The 26217-nt window shown below is 43.8% G+C and overlaps 1 protein-coding gene across 8 annotated transcripts in view; it reads right to left on the bottom strand.

Annotated features, from left to right (window-relative positions):
• Positions 1–26217, bottom strand: part of ANKRD6 (ankyrin repeat domain 6) — a 282254-nt gene that overhangs the window by 223984 nt on the left and 32053 nt on the right. The window lies entirely within an intron of this gene.

The raw sequence follows: 26217 nt of genomic DNA, 5'->3' as shown, positions 1-26217 counted from the left end.
GCAGCCAAATAAATAAATAAATATTAAAACAACAACAATCACAAAAACCCACTTGCTAATAATCCTTCTCTTCAGTGTTCCTGAGACCTGGAGAAGGATAACTCCAGAGTTTTCATTTTCAACAGGCCCAGTACGATGTCCTGAAGACCTAAGGCAGCCCCCAGTTAGCTCCGGGAGTCTGTCCCACCTTTAACGGGGGTCCTTGGGGTTGCACCCAAGCACGCACACACGCTGGTCTGAAGTGGTAGCCCCGGGTTCCAATCCTGACTCCACCATCACTAGACGTGAGAACCTGGACAGGTCAAAAACTTTCTGAGCCTCAGTTTCTTCACTCCAAAAAATGGAGATAATACCTATGACTTGAAGGCAGTAAAAGGTTAAACAAGATAAAGAAAAAGTGTCCTAGAGAGCCCACAGCGCAGGGCTGGGGTGAAATAAACGTAAGCCAAATTCGATATAATTAGCATACTGGATTCCTGCAAAGCTCTAGGAGAGAGGTTCAGTTTGACAAGCAAAAAAGCACTATTGTCTCATCCTGTAGTAGAAAGATAAGCCTGTAGAAGAGAACTGGAAAATACCGTGAAAGCAGGGCCTCCCACTCCCTGAAGCACCAGCAGGAGTGACTTATAGAGTCGTCGAGCCGATTCCATTTATTTCCTACCTGTAAATCCCTTTATTTATTTACTACCTGTCTCCACGGCAGGAGACAGGCTGGCAACTACCTGCTCAGATGTGAGTCCAGCAACAGATCTGGACCTGGTTCTGCCCTGGTCCTCCCTAGAGGGATCAGGTCATTTTGAAGGCAGACCCCTCCTCCCCTGCTATGGAAAAGACCCTCCCACACCCTCCTCCCACCGACACCAGTCTTGAAGTTAGACCCGCCCTGTCCCCACCCCCAGGCCACAGGGTTCCTGCCAAATCAGGTCCTTCAGATCCTTAGAATGACCACCGGGCTTCTTGTCAGCTGCCAGATGTTTCCAGGGTGGGCCCCAAACCGGCAATCATCTCCTCTTCCCACATGGTGATTTATCTAAAATTCTCTCTGATGTCACAGTGAGTTTCCTAACATCAGCCCTCCTGGGTTGAATACAAACAATAACATTCAGGGAGGGGCAGGTGCTGCTTTCTAAGGCGTGGGGCAGGGGTGGGGGGAGAGTTGGGGAGCAGAGTGACCTGTAAACTGGTTCTGCTAAAGACGACGGCATGCCCACGCCGCTAGGGCGTCTGGAGAGGCAAGAGAGATTGATTGCAGGAGACGAGAGAGAACCCTGCAAGGAGCCACTTTGCCAATTAGGCAGCTGCAGCATGTAGCTCTCCAGAAGTTCCCCCATCGGCATAAGCTCGGTTGTTGATATAGTTTGGGTTGGCTTTTATGGTCTTTCTGAGTCTGGAAAATACTGCTTAAGAGAATTGTGACAAAGACCCTCTCCTAACCAAACTCACATTGGCCTCCATCCGTGCCAGGCCTGCAGAGCCCAGTTTTAGCTAGAATCCCGCTATGTCAGTTTAGTACCCTTAATACCTCCCACTCTTAATACCTGATCACCCTCAATATCTGATCAAATTCCTCATCCCCCACCATCTGGCCTTCAGCAAGAATCCTGTTCGTTTAGCAAGAATTCTTCCTACCCTTGAGGTCTCCTCTTAGTAACTTTCCCTCCACCCCTCCAACCTGCTCCTTGGCTACAAATCCCCACCTGTACTTGTCATATTCGGGGCTGAGCCCAATCTCTCTCCCCTACAGCAGTAGTCGACACCTGTCACGATATTCCTGAATAAAGTCTTTCTTACCATTTTAACATGTGTCATAATAATCCTTCCTTTAACAATGGTTAGTGGGTTGAACGGTGGCCCCCCAAAAGTTATGTCCATGCCCTAAGACTGGGAACCTGTGAGTATGACCTTACCTGGCAAAAGAGTGGATATTACTTTTGGGGGCCCTGAATGCAATCACATGTATCCTTATAAGAGAGAGGCTGAGGGCGTTTTGGGACACAGACATACAGAGACACAAAGCAAAGACTGGAGTGATGTGGCCTCAAGCCAAGAAATATCTTCACCCCCGGTAGCTGCAAGAGTCAAGAACAGAATCTGCCCTAGAGCCTCTGGAGGGAGCCTGCCCAGCCCCCACCTGGATGCTGGACTCCTGGCTTCCAGGGTTGTGAGAGAGTAAATTTCTGTTGTTTTATGCCACCCGGTTTGCAGTAATTTGTTACAGCAGCCTCAGGAAACTAATAAGGGCACAGAAGTGTGTCTTAGTCCATCTGGGCTGCTATAACAAAATACTGCAGACTAGGTAGCTTATAAAGAACAGAAATGGCTCACAATTCTGGAGGCTGGGAAGTCCAGGATCAAGGTGCCAGCCAATTCAGTGTCTGGTGAGGGCTTGCTTTCTGTTTCATAGATGGTGCCTTTTCACTGTGTCCTCACATGGTGGAAGGGACAAGGGCGCTCTCTGGGGCCTCTTTCATAAGGGCACTAATTACATTCATGAGGGCTCCATCCTCATGCCCTAATCACCTCCCAAAGGCCCCGCCTCCAAAGACCATCACATTGGACATTTGATTTCCTCATATGAATCTGGGGGGGGGACACAAACCATAGCAAAGTGGGGAGTGGGTTTTGCAGCCAGCTAAAGTACTAAGGAGCAATATATTCAAACCTACCATTTGACATTTTTATAATAAGCCTGAATTATTTTTGTAATAAAAACTGATCATTAAAGCCATAAAACATGAGCGTACGTAAAATTTGGGGGATGGGGAAAGTGAACATGGAAGGAGGTATCGTGCCCGTCAGACAGACAGCTGAAGAGACACAAGACCTTTAGCTGCTACGTCTCATGCCGAAGAAATAAAATTTAGTTTGACCCCAAAATGTACTCACACCTAAATTCTATCTCACTAAAGAAAACAAACAGGTATCAAATGGTCTAGTTCTAGAAGAAGGAGCATGATGTGGGGAGGGTCTGTTCTAGAACCTGAACTCCTGCATCCCTGAAAGGAGCATGGACTAGTTTCACATTGAGGAACATGATTTTCTTCATCTGGTTTAAAGATGCTCACTACACATCACAGGAGTGAGTTAACGTTAATTGATCATTTCAAGGAGATAAAACGCCATAAAAATATATCTTTTTAGGAAAACGCAGTGAGAAATACAAGTTCAAGAATAAGACAAGGCGGGGGCTTCCCTGGTGGCGCAGTGGTTGGGAGTCCGCCTGCCGATGCAGGAGACACGGGTTCGTGCCACAGTCCCGGAGGATCCCACATGCCGCGGAGCGGCTGGGCCCGTGAGCCATGGCCGCTGAGCCTGCGCGTCCGGAGCCTGTGCTCCGCAACGGGAGAGGCCACAACGGTGAGGGGCCCGTGTACCGCAAAAAAAAATCCAAAAAAGCAAAACCAAAAAAAAGAATAAGACGAGGCAAGTGACTAAAGCGGCCCTCTAGTGGAGGGGCTGCCCTCTCCAGCGGGCAGTGGCCAGACAGCTTTCCACATGTCCACACAAGAGTGGAGCCAGCCAAGGAACAAACAAACCTCACCCTGTATTTTTCGCCTGGTCACCCGGCGTTAGGAGCCATTACCTGAGAGGCAGTACAATGAACCATCAAATAATCCTTTATAAACAGGGCATCACTCAAACCACCACGAAGGCCAGGAGTCAGATATCAGCTTTGCAGCCCTCTCTCCTGTTACTCCCTTTTACAAAATCCCTGCTGCGGCCACATGGCCCACTCTCTCCCTATGCAGGGCTTTGCCTACCGCCCCCGTACTCTCTCCAGAAACACCCTCCCTCCTGTAGTCCCTGCCTATGGAAACCCAGGCTTAGTTTGCTAGGGCTGCCATAACAGACTGCCACAAAGTTGGTGACTTAAAACAGCTGCAATTCATTCTCCCAAGGGTGTGGAGGCCTGCGCTCCCTCTGGAAGCTCTCTGGGCAGGATCCCTTCCACGCCTCGTCCAGCTGCGGTGTTCCTCAACCCTTTTTCCAAATTAGCGAACGTTCACAGGCTCCAGGGATTTAGGGAATGGACGTAGATTTTGGGGGCCAGCATTCAATCCACTGTGCAGGCCAAGCCGAGCTATCACCGCTCATCAGAAGCCTTCCCTCATCTAGTTCTCTGAACCTGAGGGTGGATTTTCTGTCCTCTCACAGGTGTACCTGGAGCTTCTCCTCGGCTGTGTTCACTGAAACCAGCCAGCCCGTGCTTTTCCAAAGCGGGGCGTCCCAGGGAGAGCATTCTCCCGGGTGAGGTGAGGAGGGAATTACGTGTCCTCATCACTGCAGCCACCGCAGTGTGTCACGATAACCTTTTGTGCCCGTCTCCCCTACCCGAGCATCTCGAGGGCGGGGTCCATGTCTTCCTCACCTTTGTACCCCCTGCCCCTCCCCACAGTACCTATAAACAACAGGTGCTTAATTGACAATTGATATTTGTCAAACAAAAGAATGAATATATCTGTATCCCATGAAATGTATTGTGTATGTTGCTACTCATCACGAGGTACCTGTGCGCTACACAATGCTGGTGGGGAAGATAAATATTTACAGGGTTCTCACCCATTCAACCCACAGTCTCTGTCAATAACTCCCGTGTGGCTGATTTAATGACCCAGGAATGGGCTGATAACCACAGCTTGAAAAACATTGACCCAGGTGATCACTAAGATCTTTTTCTATCTCTAAATTCTATCATAACCAACAACTGGAAAAACAAACTGGCATGCAATCGAATTGTGGTGATCTGACCAAGCAGAAAGCTACAATTAAGGAAAAATGTCTAAATACGTGCAAGGTGCTTGGAAGGCACTGGACAAAATAAAATGTGAACCTTGGGTGGCATATGCTTCAGTCATGTCTGCAGACAGTACATTTGTTAAATGAGAACACGAACCCATTGTGTGCCCTGGGTTCTGCTGTTATACAGGCCACGTAAACCCTGAGTGGCAAGTGATCCTAAGAGCTCTGGTCACTTTTGGTGCGTCCCCTCATCCCTCATCCTTCATCATTTGGATCAGCTCTCTCACCTCTAAGCCCTACTCAAGTCCACCCCAAGACACCAGGTCTTCATAAAATTCTCATAAAAATATTTAAAGATGGGCTTCCCTGGTGGCGCAGTGGTTGAGAGTCTGCCTGCCGATGCAGGGGACACTGGTTCGTGCCCCGGTCCGGGAAGGTCCCACATGCCGCGGAGCGGCTGGGCCCGTGAGCCATGGCCGCTGAGCCTGCGCGTCCGGAGCCTGCGCTCCGCAACGGGAGAGGCCATAACAGTGAGAGGCCCGCGTACCGCAAAAAAAAAAAAAAAAAAAAAATTTAAAGAGCACCACACTCTCAAACAGCTTTCAAAATGCCATTAGATTTAGAAACTTCCACCAGCCTGCAGCCCCCCTGTTCCTGCTCACGGCCCTCCAGGCACCCCACCCCCCGCTGCAGCCCTCGCCTTGCTCTCAGTGGCTGTCCAAATCCCCACTACATGTTATCTGACGTAATCTTAAGGTATTCTCTTTCCTCGAGGATATTTTTTATTTTGAGCTGGGAAACCAAAAAGCTTATAAGATTGAAAAGGATGAACTTCTAAAAATAAAATTTTAGGCAGAAGGGAATGAGGAGACATCTTTAGGAAAATCCTTTCTGCACCCCTTCAAAACACACCAACTGGGGAGCCAGCTTCTCTACCTGCTTGACAGTGAGCCAGCCCTGACTACAGACCTATCATTCCACGGGCAGCTGGCATCCTTAATAATGAACAACTTCCTTCTGTTCTATCAAGAGCAGAGACAAAGACATGATTCACGGGCACTCAAATTGAATTATTGTCTTTGTTTAAACCTTCCCTCTCAGACGGAGCTGTCAGCTAAAGCAGAGAGTCCAGGGAAGGATGGACGCTCTCAAAAGCGAAGCTGTTCAAGTTCCCAGGCAGCCAGCACGTGGGCTCCACCTTCACTGCCTGCCCAGGCCCGTGGCCCCGAGACCCGCCAGACGTGACGCCCGGGGCTCGGCATCCAGAGGAAGGCCACGGGCTTCCACCGTGATAAAGGCCCCACTAAAGTTATCCACCACGCCACCTCTGGAGCAGAGCTTCCGAACTGCAGGTCGTGCAGGCCTATTTGTGGGTCATGAAAATAAGTTAGTGGGTCATAAGCAGCATTTTAAAGAATGAAACAGAACTGGAAATAGAGTGTGCTGCGTGTATTTTGGGAAACAACTGTTTCACTTGTATGTGTTTATATGTGTAGGTACATAGCCAGTGACTATGTAAAATATATTTCTTTTAATGGGTCACAGTCAAAAGTCTGAAAGGCACTATTCTTGAGCAAAAGTGAATCAAGTAGTCAATCCAAAGAAACAATAAAAATATAATTTACCTTCCTTTTTGGAATGCCAGTAATTATCAAAAGTACCTTGGACAGTGTCTGCAAACAGTCAGCCTTTCCTGAGCACAGTTCTGGGGTTTTAAGACGTATTTTCAGAGGCCTGAGAATTCTTGATGAGAATTTTCACATTTTGTGCTCCTAATATAACCAAGCAGGACCCTCTGGGGCCTCCCCAGGACAGACCCCTCCGTCATATCCTTTGCTGTAGCTCCTCTCTGAAGTACCTAGATAATAGTATCTGATGCACACTTCCGGAGTTGTTTTACAGATGATAAAACCACCACCAAACGGAAGAAATTAACTACTTGATGATCATGAGCTCCAAGACCTACGTACAGGGCGCCTAAGGGTACTGTTAATCACCCAGTTACCTCAACGTCAACCAATCAGAGAATTCTGCACAAGCTGATCACATACATACCCTGCAACCCCCACTCCCTCACCTGGCTTTTAAAACAGCTTTGCTGAAACCCTTTGGGGAGCTCAGGGTATTTTCAGCCTGAGCCCTCCCCTGCCCACCCGCCACACCCAGCTGTCCTTGCTCGGGCCTGCAATAAACCTTTCTCTCTACGGGGATATAGGTATACGTATAGCTGATTCACTTTGTTATGAAGCAGAAACTAACACACCATTTTAAAGCAATTATACTCCAATAAAGATGTTAAAAATAAATCTAAAAAAAAAAACAAAAACAAAAACCTTTCTCTGCTCTAAACTCCGACATTTGGTTTGTTTGGCCTCACTGTGCATCCGGCACACGAACCTGCGTTTGGTAACGCTAATGCGAATCTATACTGAACATCTTCGGAATCATCTGGATGTCTCCCTCATAACTGTGTTGGGTCATATGGTTTAAATGTTCACATTTGCATTCATGTTTATCATCAAATGCAGGTGGCTGGATTGCTGAGATCAACAGAGAAGCAGCCTTCATCTAGCAATGCTGCACTGATACACGTAAAGGCCAGGCCAGGTCACAGCATGCTGTGCAGAGGGTTCTCGGTCACCTGAGGGTGGGAGAACTGAGTTATCACCGAGCAACTCGTAGGACAGGACTGCTGAACAAGGAACGTGGACCACAGCTCTCACTTCCAGGTCCAGGAGCAAACACTATGAATCCCACCTTTGCAACAATTTCTTCACTGTAAATGTAAAAGTAAATGCAATGAAGCGAGTGATTTTCACATATCACAGAATAAAGAGACTAACCTAATGTTTTACAAGTTATATGGCTAATTTCACATACATTTCCTATCCTGTTGCTGAAGATAATTTTTTTTCTTCCAGCATGTCAAGAAGTTAAATTTGGTTGGAGGGGAAGAGAGCTTGAGGACTACACTTATGGGTTCCATGTCGCGTCATCCCATACCTAAACAATTCTTGATCAATGGAGAGAAGTTGGAGCACTGAAAATACCAAGTGGCAGGTGAACCACCTTTTTTCTTTATTTGACTGTGGCATGCTTTACTGAAGTCGTTTTGTGGCTAATTCATTTCCTTAATTATACTTGCCCCAGAGCAATATTATAGGAGTTTATATTCCCAATTATTGGAAGGGGGAGGTCCCAGAGCACACAGGATATTAGAAGGAAGCCAAGCTGAATTTTTTAATTCAGTTGAGAAAAGCTGGTAGGAGTGAGTGCTGAGAAAGGAGGAAATTCAGCAATATGTATCCAAAGCCTCTAACCGTTGTTTGCTCTCTGACCCAGAAATTCCACTTCTAGGAACTGATATGAAAAGTAGTAACTCTACAGGTCAGAAAGGATACAGTTGCAAGAATACCAGGGGAGGGGTTAAGCAGAGATGGTACAGTCAATGATGCTGATGCTGATGAGATGATGCTGTCTCACAGATAGTGAGTGTTTACCTTTTGCAAGGCTCTATTCTAAGCACTCAACATCTATCTCCTCATTTAATTCTCAAAGCAGACCAGTGCAGTGGGTATTACTATTCTCCCCATTTTACAGAAGAGCAGATGGAGACACACAGCAGTTAAATAACTTGCCCAGCTAATGAAAGGCAAGGCTGACGTATGGACCCAGAGTCCGACTCTAGGGTCTCTGCTCTTTGGCACTGTCCTCTCAATGGATCACCAGGAGGCATGTAAAATGATGTAATATCTATGTGATAAGACACATGTTCGTGAGACAGTGTGAAGTGAACAAAGCAGGTTACAAAACATCATATACTGTAACTCCATTTTTGTAAAATTTTAAAGACCAGCAGGATATATATCAAAATGCAGTAATTACTGGTAGTTTTATGTATTTGAATTTTCTTTAATTAAATAAAATTATTTTTTTAATTGAAAACAACACATCAATTGACAAATATGTTCCAGGTAATCTTACACGTGAGTTATTAAGATTGGATATGTGTACAGCATCGCAGACAATTGCTGGTGAGGATTAGTCACTCACCTTTCTATTGCTTTCTACACGCAGAGAAGCTTTCTTGTGGGACTTTGATTTAACAGCACTTGACTGTCAAAAATTTTAATCACACCAAACTATCTAAGAACTCAGACTCCCCAGGAATCTTTATTCCAGCCCGAATCCCTTTCTGCCTCATCAAGGCCTCTGGCCTGGCCTGTGACAACCTGCAGCGGGAGGATACGCAGACGGCACCTGCCGCCACGCTGACCCCTTCCCAACAGAGGTGACAGTGCCCAGCAGCGGGGCAGTGCACTGAGACAGCTGTCCAGGCCCTGGAGGCCAGGCCTGTGGCCACAATAAACCCTCTTCTTCCCTTTAAGGACAGGAGGACATGAAGGACAATCCAAAGCCAACCAAAACACCCGGGCCCAGCTCCCGACCTGCATCTGAACAGTCTCGGTATTCTTCTGTGCTTACAGCAGGGAACTCCCACAGCAGTGAAGCTCTGAATTGGAGCTGCCATGGCACGAGTGTCCTGGCCCAGCACGACTGGGTCTGACTTCACTCCCAGCAGCACAGCATTTAACGCCAGATGGGAGATACAGACACTAAGTTTAACAGTTCAACATCGTTCTGGATGCTTTCAATGCTCCGCTTGTGAACTTGAGAGAAACAGAGCAGAAAGAACCTCAGGGACCGTCGGGTTCGGTGTTTCTCAGTGTGGGAGCCACTAGCATTTGGAGTGGGCCAATTCTTCCCTGGACCGGGTGGCACTGCAGGGTTTTAGTTTCCAGGGTCCTCAACCATTGGTGCCCCCAGTGGTCGAGAACCACTGAGGGCAGAGAAGTCGGTCATTTTGCCCAAGGCCACCTAAGTAGCTAGAGCCAAATCCCATGTCTCGTAACACTTAGTTTTGTGTTCTTTTCATTGTACCAAACTCCCCTAATTAGGCTCATTAGAGCATGAGACACTTAAATATTAAGAATAGACTTCACACTTACGATAGGATTTATGGTTTCTGGATCTAAGCCTGATTGCGTGAACTGTTTTTTCAATCTCGTTATGGGTATTCTGGTATAGAAGCATAATTCTATTACTATAATTACTCTAAGAGGGCAAAAACAGTGTCTGAACTAACAACCACCTATCAATATTCAAGTGCTCAGGATGCATTGTGTACAGAACTCATATTTCAAAGAATATCTGTACCAGAGAGAGAAAGAGATCTGGAAACATTTACATTTTATTAAAACAATGTTTTCCTTCAAAGCACCATCTCTGCAAGCAGTCAGGGAAGTGAGTCCTACGTGGGATAACTTTTACCAAATAAAACCTTTCAGCTGAGATTTTTTAAAATCAAGATTCTCAGATTCAACCTAGCACTCATTATGAATGTGAAACCTAAGTTTATATTTTCAGTAACTTCTCGCTAGTTCTTAAAGGACTTGTAACAAAATCAGTCCAAAGCATGACACTGTCAACTGAAAAAAATGCAGTGTGAGAGCTGTGAATCCCGTTGTACTGGGGGACTTGCTGAGGACAAAAGCCCGGGAGAGAGCATCTCAGATATCTCTAAGGAACGGCTCTGAAGGGTGGGGGAGGTCAATGCATATATGATTTGGCAAAGGGTGTACATGCAATCCAGCACACATAATTCACATGCTAAATTTAGGACACTATAGCTACATAAACTTTTCCCCTGAAATTTCAGAGAGAGAGAGAAAAAAACAGACTCAGCTCCTCCAGTCTTTAGTGGTGGTTTATTCATGTAATTCTAATGGTGTATAATTTTTCCTTCACTTCTCTAATTTGTAAAGCACATTGTGATACTCCTTTTATGAGTCACACAATTTACCATCCCTACAAGAACAAGGAGGGAACTTCCCTGGTGGCAGAAGTGGTTAAGAATCTGCCTGCCGATGCAGGGGACACGGGTGCAAGCCCTAGTCCGGGAAGATCCCACATGCCGTGGAGCAACTAAGCCCGTGCGCCACAACTACAGAGCCTGTGCTCTAGAGCCCGTGAGCCACAACTATTGAGCCCGCGAGCCACAACTATTGAGCCCGCGTGCCACAACTACTGAAGCCCATGCGCCTAGAGCCCACGCTCCGCAACAAGAGAAGCCACTGCAATGAGAAGCCCACGCACCGCAACAAAGAGTAGCCCCCGCTCACCATAACTAGAGAAAGCCCGCGTGCAGCAACGAAGACCCAATGCAGCCAAAAATAAATAAATAAATTTATTTAAAAAAAAAAAAAAGAACAAGGAGGGAGGACGGAAGGGAAGGGAGGTAGAGACTGAGAGAGGGAAAGGGGGTAGGGGGGTGCCTGAGGGACTACAGAAACACAAAGCCGAAAATAATGCTACAGAAATTTCAGGTAAAATTCAAAAAGTATTTTGAAACTCATCTAGCATCAAATCTTGTCTACGCACATACAGGTGGGCAAATGTGATTGTTTATTTTCTTACACCAAATCAAATTAATCATCACTTAATAGTATTCTTTTTCATTTCAAAAACCTTCACAGGGTCTCTGTCGACATCCAAAGGGACCGCTCCCACTGCATGTGGCTCGGAGAAGTTTCCAGTCCACAATCACCATCCCAAACAGAACAGTTTTACAGCAGAGCTGATTCAGGACTTACCTCTGCAGTCAGGACACCCAGCGCCTCACAGGGTAAAGCCTGCAGCCGTTCAAGGCTGGGCTTTGTGTGGTTGGAGGGATGGCGGGAGGGTCTGCGGGGATCCGCCTCAGGCCCCTCTGACCATTTACATGTCAATAGTCAAACCAAAGCTCCCGCGACCTGGGCCCCTCCTTGTAGCCAGGCGCTGGGTTTTGTCCTACTCTCTCCACGGAGCCTTGAAGCCACTGGCTGCCAGCAGGCATTTGGCAAACTCGTTATGACGGATTTGTCACCCTCTTGGGAGCCCTGAGCCTGGGTAAATACATCACAGGCTTTTCAAATTATCTGAGGACTTCACGCTGGGAGAGATGAATGCTTTAGATAAGACCCGCAGAATCAGAATTCCAAAAGAGGTCTGTCTGGCTTGAAAAAAAAATGAGCTGAAAGGAAAAAGACAGTTCAGAGAAACAGAGGCTCCATCATTCACTTAGGCTCAAAAGCAACTGCTCTGGGGTTTTAGTTTGCTTACAAGTCAATAGGAGACAATGGAGAGACCAAGTCAATAGGAGACAATGGAGAGACGTGGGTGTCAGAAACAAGTGAACAAACGTAACAATTTTAGGATTCGTTACAAAAAGACAGCACTAAGGACAAGGGCGGATGGGGAGGATTAGATGGTCCACATACTATTCTACAAAGAAGAATCTTCTCCTACGAGGAAGAAATGATTTGGGCAGGGTCGGGGTGGGGAACGGCCATCCTCAGTACAGGAAGGGCACACACAGTAGATTTATTCTGGGGGCTCCAGACGGCAGCAGAAAGGGCTGATGAATTTTCTAACAATGAAAAGCTCTGGCTGTCGAGAGTCAGCGCCAAGGCTGCTTTCCCAAAGGGCCCTTGGAGCCCCGCCCCCTGTACGAGAGGTGCTGGGCAGAGGCTCCTTCTGAGGCTCGGCTGGTGGCCAGCTGCCTACAGGGACACTTCCTTAGCATCTGATGTGAGAAGACCACCCTGAGTACGGGTTCTCTGGATCTTTCGAGCTGGAAAACAGGATGATGATGAAATTCAAATATGGATTTAAAAAGTGGCATAATCTGTGTAATGTATAGAGATTGATTTCTCTTGGAATGAAGCCACTCTTAAGATGCTCAAAAACAGTCCAAGCATTAGTCATTTCTGAAATTACAAAATGTAGATCCATGACCCATTTGTTATAGTTTGAAAATGGCAAGGTTGGCTCCCTGGATCCCATTCCCTTACATTCCTTTTCCTTCCTCTCTCCATTTCTCAAAAAGCTGCTGATATAATTTGGGTCACTTATAGCACTTACATTTACAAAGTGCTTTACGGTCAATTGAATCTTATGAATATATCATAGGGCAGAATCTCTCTGCTACCTTAGAACTTAGAAGCAGAGGAAAGGAGGGAGTTCTAGGGAATGCCTTCAGAAAGTGTCTGCAGGGACTGAGCGGACCTCCGATTGTTTCCACCTTGAGAAGAGCAATGGTAAAAAATCTTTCCTCCCCAGGGAAGCTTATCTCTGCCTACACTGTGAAAGAATCATGAGAATTGCTTTGACCCACATTGCCCCCTGGCACTGTTCTGGGTACAAAGCAGACTCAGATGAGACTTCACCAAGCCTCCTCATATAGTAGAGACACCACCACCAGCACCAGTGCATCACCTAACGACATTATTATAAAACAGCTCTCAACATTCTTACTTCTCTAAAGTCAGCAGAGAAAATGCACAAGATATGTGTAGACAAAATTTTGGTAATTACTGACAAATTACCCTCTAGATAGATTTCAACTCCCACCCACATCTACAGGAGTGCCATTTCCCTACATGTCCACCAACATGAACATAATCAGGTCTGTCTATTATGTTTCGCCTTACCTTTAAGAACTTGATAGGGGAAAAAATCTCATTTTGGTTTACTCTGTATTTCACTTATTGTTAGTGAGGTGACGCATCATTATATTTTTTAAACACTAGGGAGAAAATTTGGAGAAACATGTCCTAAATTGCAGACCATGATTGCTCATCTTTGTGGGACAGGAACATAGGAGACTCACACTTTCCACATATGTGCTTCTGTAGTGTTTAAACTATGCATAACTTTGCTTTTTTTCCCCCCCGATGTCAAAAGTAAAGTTTTTTAAGTAACTAGTGAGTGGGGCATTTTCAAAAAAATTATATCAATGGTTATTCAGCATCAATTAATTATGCAAGGCACCCTTTGGGGTAGACAATACAAAACTAATTAAGGTGAGTCCTTGTTCCTTGACCTCACTATCTGGTCGAGTGAATAACATGTACTCACACTCACTTTTTTTTTTTTAACATCTTTATTGGGGTATAATTGCTTTACAATGGTGTGTTAGTTTCTGCTTTATAACAAAGTGAATCAGTTATACATATACATATGTTCCCATATCTCTTCCCTCTTGCGTCTCCCTCCCACACACTCACTTTTAAAATGAAGGAAACAATACAAAGCTTGTTAACGAACTCTTCTCTCACTGAGGCAGGACCCATCACTCCTGATCCAGCTCCTTCATGCACCCATATGCCCAGCATGTCACCATGATTGTGGGGTTTTTGTTACTGTTACATTAGATATGCTGCCAACATTGAGAGTCTAGCAGAATGCAGAGGACATGAGTCTTTTTGAGAGAATCTCAGAATAGAACAGAAATAGCCAATTTGGAAGGCTGATCTTTTGGGATAGTTAGATTTCAGACAGACAATGACCTAAGAGTATAAACAGAGACCAATGCACACATCTGCTGGTGAGAAACCAGCACAGAAGCTGTGTGGGCAAGTCTGTGATGGTACAATGCCCTTTAAGCAGGTTTTTCTCAGAGGAAAAGAAGAATCTAAGGAGGAGGGGGGGTCTTGCATCCCAAGTGATACAAACCTCACTTTACTTCCCTGGAAAGGTTCAGTCTTCAAAAGAGGGAAGTACTGAACTGTTTCAACACACCCCAAAGGATATAAAAGACTATAATAAATCAAACTGATTTGTTAATAAATTTCACTTGATTATTAATGGGAATGTAAATCAGTAATTCTGAAAAATAATTTGACTGTTTTGATACTCTAATTCTATTTCTAGGACTCTATCACTAAGGAAATAATTCTTCTTTTTTTTTTTGGCCACGCCATGCCACATGCAGGATCGTCCCCAACCAGGGATTGAACCTGTCCCCCATGCGTTGGGAGTGTGGAGTCTTAACCACTGGACTGCCAGGGAAGTCCCAGGAAATAATTTTAATTATGAAAAAACCTTTATGCAGAAAGATGTACACGACAGAGATTGGTTCAAGATGGCAGAGTAAAAGGACGTGCGCTCACTCTCTCTTGCGAGAGCACCAGAATCACAACTAACTGCTGAACAATCATTGACAGGAAGACACTGGAACTCACCAAAACAGATACCCCACATCCAAAGGCAAAGGAGAAGCCACAATGAGACGGTAGGAGGGGCGCAATCACAAAAAACTCAAATCCCATAACTGCTGGGTGGGTGACTCACAGACAAAACACTTATACCACAGAAGTCCACCCACTGGAGTGAAGGTTCTGAGCCCCATGTCAGGCTTCCCAACCTGGGGGTCCAGCAACGGGAAGAGGAATTCCTAGAGAATCAGACTTTGAAGGCTACTGGGATTTGATTGCAGTACTTTGACAAGACTGGGGGAAACAGAGACTCCACTCTTGGAGGGCACACACAAAGCAGTGTGCACGTCAGGACCCAGGGGGAAGGAGAGTGACCCCATAGGAGACTGAACCAGACCTACCTGCTAGTGTTGGAGGGTGTCCTGCAGAGGCGGGGGGTGGCTGTGTCTCACCGTGAGGACAAGGAGACTGGCAGCAGAAGCTCTGGGACGTACTCCTTGGCGTGAGCCCTCCCAGAGCCCGCCATTAGCCCCACCAAAGAGCCCGGGTAGGTGCCAGTGCTGGGTCGCCTCAGGCCAAACAACCAACAGGGAGGGAACCCAGCCCCACCCACCAGCAGACAAGCGGATTAAAGTTTTACGGAGCTCTGCCCACCAGAGCAACACTCAGCTCTACTCACCACCAGTCCTTCCCATCAGGAAACTTGCACAAGCCTCTTAGATAGCCTCCTCATCCACCAGACGGCAAACAGCAGAAGCAAGAAGAACTACAATCCTGCAGCCTGTGGAACAAAAACCACATTCACAGAAAGACAGACAAGATGAAAAGGCAGAGGACTTTGTACCAGATGAAGGAACAAGATAAAACCCCAGAAAAACAACTAAATGAAATGGAGATAGGCAACCTTCCAGAAAAAGAATTCAGAATAATAATAGTGAAGATGATCCAGGACCTCGGAAAAAGAATGGAGGCAAAGATCGAGTAGATGCAAGAAATGTTTAACAAGACCTGGAAGAATTAAAGGACAAACACCTCGAAGAATTAAAGAACAAACAAACAGAGATGAACAATACAATAACTGAAATGAAAAATACACTAGAAGGAATCAATAGCAGAATAACTGAGGCAGAAGAACAGATAAGTGACCTGGAAGACAGGATGGTGGAATTCACTGCCACAGAAGAGAATAAAGAAAAGAGAATGAAAAGAAATTAAGACAGCCTAAGACACCTCTGGGACAACATTAAACACAACAACATTCGCATTATAGGGGTCCCAGAAGGAGAAGAGACAGAGAAAGGACCCGAGAAAATATTTGAAGAGATTGTAGTCCAAAACTTCTCTCACATGGGAAAGGAAATAGCCACCCAAGTCCAGGAAGCGCAGAGAGTCCCATACAGGATAAACCCAAGGAGAAACATGCTGAGACACATAGTAATCAAACTGACAAAAATTAAAGATGAAAAATTGTTAAAAGCAACAAGGGAAAAATGACAAATAACATACAAGGGAACTCCCATAAGGTTAACAGCTGATTTCTCAGCAGAAACTCTACAAGCCAGAAGGGAGTGGCATGATATATTTAAAGTGATGAAAGGGAGGAATCTACGATCAAGATTACTCTACCCAGCAAGGATCACATTCAGATTCGACAGAGAAATTAAAACCTTTATAGACAAGCAAAAGCTAAGAGAATTCAGCACCACCAAACCAGCTCTACAACAAATGCTAAAGGAACTTCTCTAAGTGGGAAACCCAAGAGAAGAAACGGACCTACAAAAAGATGTACATGACAGTGTTATTTATAGTAGCAAAACTGGAAACAGCATCAGGAAGACTGTCATCCAATAAAAGAGGATGATTCAATAAACCAGGAAACCTCCACCTGCTAGAAAATTACAGTGCCCTAAAAATGATGTTTCAAGCTTCACATTCTTGTCTCAGTAATGCATTACTGGGAATCTATCCTAAAGAAATAATTGAAAAACACAGGAAAGTGAAAACACCCTAATATCCCACAATAGAAATGTTAAGTAAGCTCCTATTATTTCTTCCAAACTTAGCTCAAGTGGTACTTCTCCTGGGAAGTCTGCCCTCACCCCGGCCCAACTCTGGGCTCCCGTGATGCCCTGAGCACCACCCATCATAGCATGACCCCAGGGTTCTATTCCTGTGTGCCAATTAAGCACCTTAAGGTCGGGGAACTTGACTTTGTTGATTTAGTACTCCCAACCCAGCACAGTGCCTAGCACAAACTAAATATGCACCTAGACGTCTATATTATATAAGACTACATAATCAGTGTATTCGTTTGTTAGGGCTGCCATAACCAAATACCACAAGCTGGGTGACCTAAACAATAGTCACAATTTATTGTCTCACAATTCTGGAGGTCACAAGTCTGGAATAAAGGTGTCAGCAGGGTTGGTTCCTTCTGAGAGCTATGAGGGAAGAATCCACTCCAGGCCTCTTTCCTTGACCTGTGGATGGCCATCTTCTCTGTGTGTGTGTCTGTCTCCAAATTTCCTCTTTTCATAAAGATACCAGTCATACCGGACCAGGGCCCACACCAATGACTTCATTTTAACTTGACTGCCTCTATAGAGAACTTGTCTACAAATAAGGTCACTGTCTGAGGTAAAGGGAGTTAGGACTTTCACACGTGCATTTTCGGGTGACACAATTCAACCCATAACAATCAGCAAACTTGCAGATTTATGAGAGTTCCCAATAATTTAAAAACACCTGTTTTATAATGTTTAATAGAAAAAAAGGAGGTATATTTACATATACAGCAAGAGTTCTTAACTTGGATTCTATTTTAGAGTCCACGACCATCCCCAAGTTAAGAACCATTGATGATACCAGATCTCAGATTTTTTTTAAAGAAAATAAAATGTGAAGGTAATAAACCAAAATATTAATGGTTTATGCCTCAGGGTGATAGTATGGATGTTTGGGATTGTTTCCCAATTTTCTGTAATAATTTCAAATTACTATTATAGTCAGAAAAAAACTTCCCTTTTGTTAAAAAAGAAGAAATGATATTTTTAAAGGGTTTAGGGACTTCCCTGGTGGTCCAGTGGTTAAGAATCCACATTTTCACTGCAGGGGCACAGGTTCGATCCCTAGTCACAGAACTAAGATTTCACATGCCACGTGGAGCAGCCAAAAAAATGGGGTTTAGAAACATGTGAAAACGAATGTTTTACACAAATAGTGTATTAGGGAAAGACAGGAAGAAAAAATATAATACTCACAGAGTTCGTTCACAGAAGTTATAGAAAGAATTTTGTGTACGTCTTCCTAAGTTTTGTGTGTTTTCCAAATTTTTTAATAGTGAACTACATTACTCTCATAACCAGAACAAGCCAATAAATCTAATTAAGAACATGTAGTTTAAGTATTTGGTTGTATATTAAATATTCAATATTAAGAGCTGAGTTAACAAATTATGGTACAATGACAAAATGCAGTTTTTAAATGACCATTATGAGACATACAGACATAGGAAACAGCTTATGAGACAGTTCTCTGAAAAAAAAAGTAAAATATAAAAAAACACACAAATTATAACCAGTAAAATATAACCATATGCAGGCAGTAATTTGCAAAAATGAATATCTATTGAGAGTAGGATTATGTATTATTTTTAAATATTCTTTAATATTATATTTTCATTTTATTTATGAAAATGTATTCTAAGTATTCTTAGAAAATGTTCTTTTCTAAGAATATCTGTAACTCGTTTTACACTGCCTAAAACAGCTTTTAACCATTCCAAGAATCAACTTCTTGTCTAGAAGATGGCTGGCAAAACTTCAGGCTTGTCTGGCTCCCAACAAACAACCCACAGTATTCATCACAACTCAGTGGCTGGTTTCACCTTCACTGTTGGTGGAAGTGCACATGGACACACCCTTTCTAAACGACAACTTGGTAGTACTTGTTAAATCTATTAACGTTCACTCTCTTTGACTGAATATTTCCACATCTGGGACTCTGTCCCACAGAAACAATTCTACACATGTACAAAGTAAAGGTAACAAGAACGAACAACTGGTCAACCTAGGGTGGCCCTTTCTCACAGGGGACTGTGGGAAGGAGAGTTTCAGTTAGAAAGCAGTGGAGAGACCTACAATAGCTACTAAATGGAAAGGCCACGCAGCTTTGATTCACTGCCCAGTTTACTATTTCCTTTGATGTCTTTATTTCTGGCAACTAACCAGAAACAAGGGTGCTGATTCAACTCTACATGTTCCAATCATATGCATGCCAGTACAGACGCTGGGATACAGATTCAGGTGAAATAAGCATGTTTTAGATTGTTTTCTTTTTAGCTCCCGGCTTCACAAACAGAATTTAGAGTATAGCAACTCTTATTTGAAAATAGTCATAGAATGGGAGCCATATATGCTCTCATTTTTTCCTATTTTTGCTTAAATAGGAAATGTCCAGACCTTAGGTTTGGGCTCCTAGGGTTTGTCTCCTAAATAAATTGTGTTTCCATCTATCTATTCATGTTTACATAGAGAGTCTTGGGATTGTTGCCTTCTGACAATTTATAAATAAGACAAATTTCTCATTTTACATTGACTCCCTCAATGGTTGACTCAAAGTACAAAAATTCTGATCAGGTCAAGAATGCAGGTTAAATTAGATCTCCTCAGTGAAGACTGTAAAGGAGGTGGAGTAAAGCACAAATAACTTCGAGCTAAAATGACATTAATGAATTAGGTTTGTTTCTAGACTATATTCAATGTAACAATGTAGTGGGCAATTTTTCAGATTAAAAAAGAGAGGGACTTCCCTGGCGGTCCAGTGGTTAGGACTCCACACTTCCACTACAGGGGGCACAGGTTTGATCCCTGGTCGGGAAACTAAGATCCCACATGCCGCAGTGCAGCCAAAAAAAAATAGACAAAAACTTCACAAGTTATTGATATTAGAGTTCCTCAGATAAACATATGTTTATGAATACTGATGATATCTAATTTGCAGACCACTGCACATTCTGAACATTTTTTCTCTACCTCAAGCTAAGACAGCTTTAGATATGTGAAGGAAAAGATAAAAGGAAGCTGGGTGGGGCTTCCCTGGTGGCGCAGTGGTTGAGAGTCCGCCTGCCAATGCAGGGGACACGGGTTCGTGCCCCAGTCTGGGAAGATCCCACATGCCGCGGAGCGGCTGGGCCCGTGAGCCATGGCCGCTGAGCCTGTGCGTCCGGAGCCTGTGCTCCGTAACGGAGAGGCCACAACAGTGAGAGCCCCGCGTACTGCAAAAAAAAAGGAAGCTGGGTGAGTTGTGTAGTACTGCATGGGGGCTACTTGGAGAAGTCTGACAGATAAGCATTACCGCCTGCACCCCCTTCATCTACAGCATTACAAGCTGTCAATTTTTAAACCTGAAGTCCCACCATTAACTGGATTGACAGTTGCTTAGAAAATAAAAAATTTTTAAAAACCATTCACACTGGTAATGTGAGATGTTACTTTACAAAATAACACAACTACACTTGATTAATAAACACTATACATCAGGTACATAGAAATTCACTGGAGAGACTTAAAATTACACAACCCTAGAAGGATAAGAATAAAGATGAGATTTTAAAAGGAAAGAAAAACCAAGAAGTGACACTTTTAAAGAAAAAAATTTTGGAAGATGTAACAAATATGCTTTTTAATAAACCCTCTAGACCTACAGCAGTGATTACATAAAGGTGAAAAGCAAAGGCAAGGGAGCAAAAACTTACAGTATGCCTGAATTCGAAACTTGGGATGCCAGGTCAGGAGAAAATCTAAAAATGTCTGATTTAAAGAATCTCTATTAAACACACAGAAAGTATAAGCAACGCAAGATGACAACACAGAGCAAGGCCAGTGACCATGGAGACAGATGAGAGCTCAGGAAGCAGGCAGTGGCCTCTCTTCCTCTGGGGCTTTTCCTGGCCAAGTGTGAGCCCAGGTACCTCACGGCCCGAACCTTCTCATAGGGCTGAGGCACGGACACAGCACGTTGGCCTGAGCAATCAGCAGATGTGGGAGCAGGGGAGTGAACGATTTTCTTTGCTTTTCAGAGGCAGACCAGAGCGGGGGGTGGTGCAGACAGCATGAAACAACATGATTCACCTTGCCTTGCAGAGGAAGCCACTCACAGCCAGAGAGATGCCAAGAGATGGGGAGACCCAGTGAGACACTGAGGTGGTGGTGGCACCCGTCACCCTGAAGTTTTCTGCCAGGATCCTCAGGGGATGCATTCACAATTCTGGCACAGGCTATCCTGAGAGGGACCAAAAGGAAAGGACCCAGCGAGTTTTTGGCAGGTCCACCATGAAGCAGGACTATTGCCAAAGACAAGGGAAGACCCGAGAAGCACAGTGACCTCCAATAACCAGCTGTCCCTGCTCCTCCGAGGGGCTCCTTTACCCATCAGGCACCTACAATGGATTCACTAACTCTGGGCCGAATCACAGTTACTTAGAGTTTGACCATATGGGGCTGTCCTGGAACCTGAAGTGATAAACATGTACATATACATATAGGCATTGATATCTATGTGTGTGGAGATGGAAGGGAGGAAGGAAGGCTGCAGGGGGGGAGATGGTTATTCCTCTTTTAGAAAAAACAGGAGGTGCTGAAGAAACTAGCAATAATACTTGGTAGTACTTTATACTTTCCTTCTGAATAGATTTGGAGTGTCTTATGCTATACTATATTTGCTTGGAAGCTTAATAAATAACCACCTCAAGAAATTAAAAAGAAAGAAAAAATAGGAGGTGGAACTACATGACCTCTTAGCCAAACCATTATCTATCTATAGGATCTCATGCAAACCTCTATACCTTTACTTGAAAGAAAGGTATTCCAAGAAGCTATTCCAACAGGCACTGTGCTCTGTGCAACACACTCTCTTGAATTACACTAGTTTTACTGCAAGGAAGTTCCTGTAAAAACTAACTGATAAAGGAAAGAATTAAGATTTATCCTGCCTGTGCTATTACAAACTGTTCCAAATAGTGAGTAACCAAAATAGTAAACCAAATAGTAAATAAGATAAAGTTTCTCTTTATATTTCAGCTAATAAAGAAGAAATAATGCAACCCATATATATATTTAGCAGTACCCAATGGATTAAAGAGCCATACTGAAAACAAAGAGGTTGCTACCTATTAGAAATTATGGAAATAAAGGTAAAATATATAGATGTTTTAGTATCTATGACATATACAAATATAAAAATAAAAGATAATTTTAAAAATAAAGCCATATAAAACAACTATAGGGCTTCCCTGGTGGCGCAGTGGTTGAGGATCTGCCTGCTAATGCAGGGAACACGGGTTCGAGCCCTGGTCTGGGAAGATCCCACATGCCACAGAGCAACTAGGCCCGTGAGCCACAACTACTGAGCCTGTGCGTCTGGAGCCTGTGCTCCACAACAAGAGAGGCTGCGACAGTGAGAGGCCCGCGCACCGTGATGAAGACTGGCCCCGGCTTGCCACAACTAGAGAAAGCCCTCGCACAGAAATGAAGACCCAACACAGCCAAAAATAAATTAATTAATTAAAAAAAAAAAAACCTATACCCCAGTAAAAAAATTAAAAATTAAATTAAATTTTAAAAAATAAAATAAAACCATAAAAATAGCAGAAGAAACTACAGATTAATATTTTTACAATTTTAGGAGTACACAAGCCCTTTTCATCTTAATCATAAAAACCAAAAATTTTTAAAGAAAGCTGTGATAACATATGATAACATGTGATAACATGCATTTTTTTTTTTTTTTTTTTTGCGGTACGCGGGCCTCTCACTGTTGTGGCCTCTCCCGTTGCGGAGCACAGGCTCCGAACGCGCAGGCTCAGCCGGCTATGGCTCACGGGCCCAGCTGCTCCGCGGCATGTGGTAACTTCCCAGGCTGGGGCACGAACCCATGTCCCCTGCATCGGCAGGTGGACTCTCAACCACTGCGCCACCAGGGAAGCCCCAACATGCATACTTTTTGAAAAGTTCTTACAAATGAATAAAGACAAAACACTCAAATAGTGAAATGGGCAAAGGATCTGATTAAGCAATTCCACACACACACTAAATAAGTTCCATTATAGGATTGTAATTATTTGGAATTAGGACCCTAGAAAAGTGCAGAAAACAGTAGTCAGTCTAACTGAAGGAAAACACACACACACACACACACATTAACTTACAAAATAATATTCAACCTTAGTCTTGAAAGAAATGCAAAAGAAAGAAAGATATTTTTAAACCATAAAATTGGCAAAGATTAGGATGATTTGACAATATTCATGTTGGTGAGGGCAGTGGAAAAGCCACTGACAACTTTACCTGGGTACAGCTTTACCTTTCTGATGGGCAATAATATCACCTAGCATACACACACATTTGACCCACCAATTTCACATGCAGGAATTTATCCTTAAGAGTTAATGGGGGGCTTTCAACTGGAGATCTCCAGGCTTTCAACTGGAGATCTTGGGACTTCTCAGACTCTATAATCACATGAGCCAATTCTTTATATTTCTCTGTGTGCATGTCCCCTGGTTCTGTTTCTCTGGAGAACCCTAACTAATGCAATTACAGGGTTAGTCATACAAATGAAAAACCAGGAAAGAATGGGTAGCCTCATCAAACGGTGCTAGATTAAATAATTATTGATTCAATCGAGTGCTTGATAATTGCTTACAGAAATGATAAGGATTAACATGAACTGACTTGGAAAGATGTCCCCAATATACTGCTGAATTTTTTTTAAGCAAGTTACAGAACAGTATGTACAATGTGATTTCATTAATATAAAATTGTGATATCATGCACAAGAGTGCGTATGTACGTGTGTGTACATGTGAAATGGGACATGATGTTTAATGAAACGCAATTTACCTCTGGGTGATAGCATTTTAGATGATTTTTACCCTCTTCAAATTCTGTATTATTTGTATTTTTCTCCAATGAGCTTGTTTATCAGGAAAATCAATAAAGCAATTCTCTTCCATTAAAAAAAAAGTTCAAGACTTGTGGTTACCAAGGGGGAGGGGGTTGGGGGAGGGTTGGAGTGGGAGGCTGGGGTTAGCAGATGTAAGCTATTATATATAATGGATAAACCAGGTCCTACTATATAGCACAGGAAATTGTATTCAATATCCTATGATAAAACATATGGAAAAGAATATTAAAAAAAGAATTTACATATTGTATAGCTGAATCACTTTGCTGTATAGCAGACATTAATACAACGTTGTAAATCAACTATACTTCAATTACAAAAAATAAATTCATAGAGGCAAGCAGAGAGAGATACAGCTGTAACAGAGGGAATTTGGGTAAAGAGAGAGTTTGCAGTAGTTGCTGTTTTACAACAGGAGAAATGAGAATGTTAATGGGGGAAAGAACCAGAAGGGGATGAAAGAGTGAGCACCGCAGGCCAAGCAGGTTGAGTGTGTCCAGGGGAACCAGGAATAGATGAGTTGGTTCCTACCCTCAGGCGACACAGATAAGAGCCTACAAATGTAAAAACAATTCCCGGGCTTCCCTGATGGCGCAGTGGTTGAGAGTCTGCCTGCCGATACAGCAGACACGGGTTCGTGCCCCGGTCCGGGAGGGTCTCACGTGCCGCGGAGCGGCTGGGCCCGTGAGCCATGGCCGCTGAGCCTGCGCGTCCGGAGCGTGTGCTCCGCAACGGGAGAGGCCGCAACAGCGAGAGGCCCGCGTACCGCAAAAAAAAAAAAAAAAAAAAAATTCCCGATGAGTGACACCGGAGCTGCAGAATGCAGAGCAACACTGCCAACGGGAGGGATCTGCAAAGGAATGCTGGAGGAGATGGTGCCCCTTCCAAGGTGGGTCGGATTTCTCTGCACAGAGATGGGTGGTAGGAAAAGCAGTAGCTGTTCTGACTGGCAGGCTTGTCAGATCAACAGGGCAGAATTTGGAGGTCAAGGAGCAGCAGGTGACGAGACTAGAAAATTAATCTGGAGCTCACAGTAAAAAGGCTTGAAGAGGCTGAGGACTTGGACCATAACACAGGAGGAATTCTAGGAGGGCTGCGCAGTGCAGGGACCCCATTCAAATACAAATTTAGCGGCAGCTTGTTGGATTTACAGATTGGGGGAACTTGACCCTGGAGGCAGGGAAAGCCCAGTGAAAAAGCTAACGTGACAGAGAAATGAACTGAAGTTGTGAATTAAAAAGGTGGCAACAGAAGTAGAGAGTGACATGAAAAGCATGGAAGAGGTCTACACATAGTACGAAACATGCGACATCCACAACCACGGGAAACCGAATCAAGACGGGGCTGAGCTGATTCTATGAGGCTCTGTCTGCTGTTAATCATTCTGCATTAGAATTTTACTCAAACGCCACATTTTATAAACAGGTGTTTCCTCTTCTCCTTCTGCAACTTACTTTTGTGCCAGGTATAAGAAGGTGAGGCAGTAATAATTAACAGTTCTCCTAAAGGAAATCCAAAACCTGAGAGACAGCCTTAGTGCCTCATTAGAACGAGCCGAATTCATAATAATCATTACTCATGAGGTGAAAACTAAACAGACCCAGAACTGGGGAAGTGGAGGAACTGACGAGATGGAGGTGGGGAAGGGAGAGACCAAGGGAGGGGGAATCAAAAAGAAACAAGTTTGTAACACAAATTTTTACAAAATGATGCACCTTGGAAATTTTCTGAAAATACTGCTAAAAATTCTAAATACAGATTAAGCGGCCAGAGAAACGCTATAAAACCACTTAGGTTAGCTAGAAAAAGTCCCAGCCACTCAGAAAAACTAAAATAAAAAATTTAATTCTAAGCGACCCTCACATTCAACCATCAAAAAAGAATCTATTTATCATGCCTAAATAAATAACATCTCTATTTATAAATAATAGGAGTAAGAACTTGACTTTTCCTCTGCTGAGTTATACTCATTCTACATATTTCCTCATAGTCTGCTCTCGCTTTCAAAAAAGGATTATGGGTAATACAGAATATTTCATTAAACTTTGAGTAAAAAAAAAAAAATCCAGACAGCTAAGATAAGCACCCTCCTCATCACCTATTAGGCAAAATGTGAATTTTTAGACTCCCTGATCAGAACTTCAGAAATCTCCTTAGAGTGGGAGGGTGAACTATTGTAAAAAAAACACCTGTCAAGCCTAAAGCCATACACGCGTGGTATGAGTCACCTAATGGTTTTCAGAAGGCTTTATGCCACCAGAGATATCTCCTTAGACGGCTGGGGGGCCTTGTGCTGGGGAGAGCTTAGGAAGTAAAGAAAGTGGAAGGAGAGACACACCCCTGGGAACTCCGTCAGTACAAGAGGAATTTTTACAGCTGTTTTAAATTCCAAAATGAGTTTGAAGGTGTGAGTAAAGTTTCAACTGCACTCTAAAGAAATTTCCTTCAGTTCACAAAAATATATGCTTCGCACTTA

Source organism: Tursiops truncatus, chromosome 12 (assembly GCF_011762595.2).
Source record: "Tursiops truncatus isolate mTurTru1 chromosome 12, mTurTru1.mat.Y, whole genome shotgun sequence".
NCBI classification, from domain to species: Eukaryota; Metazoa; Chordata; class Mammalia; order Artiodactyla; family Delphinidae; genus Tursiops; species Tursiops truncatus.
The sequence above is the reverse complement of the archived record's forward strand: the minus strand, read 5'-3'. Positions and strand labels throughout refer to the sequence as shown.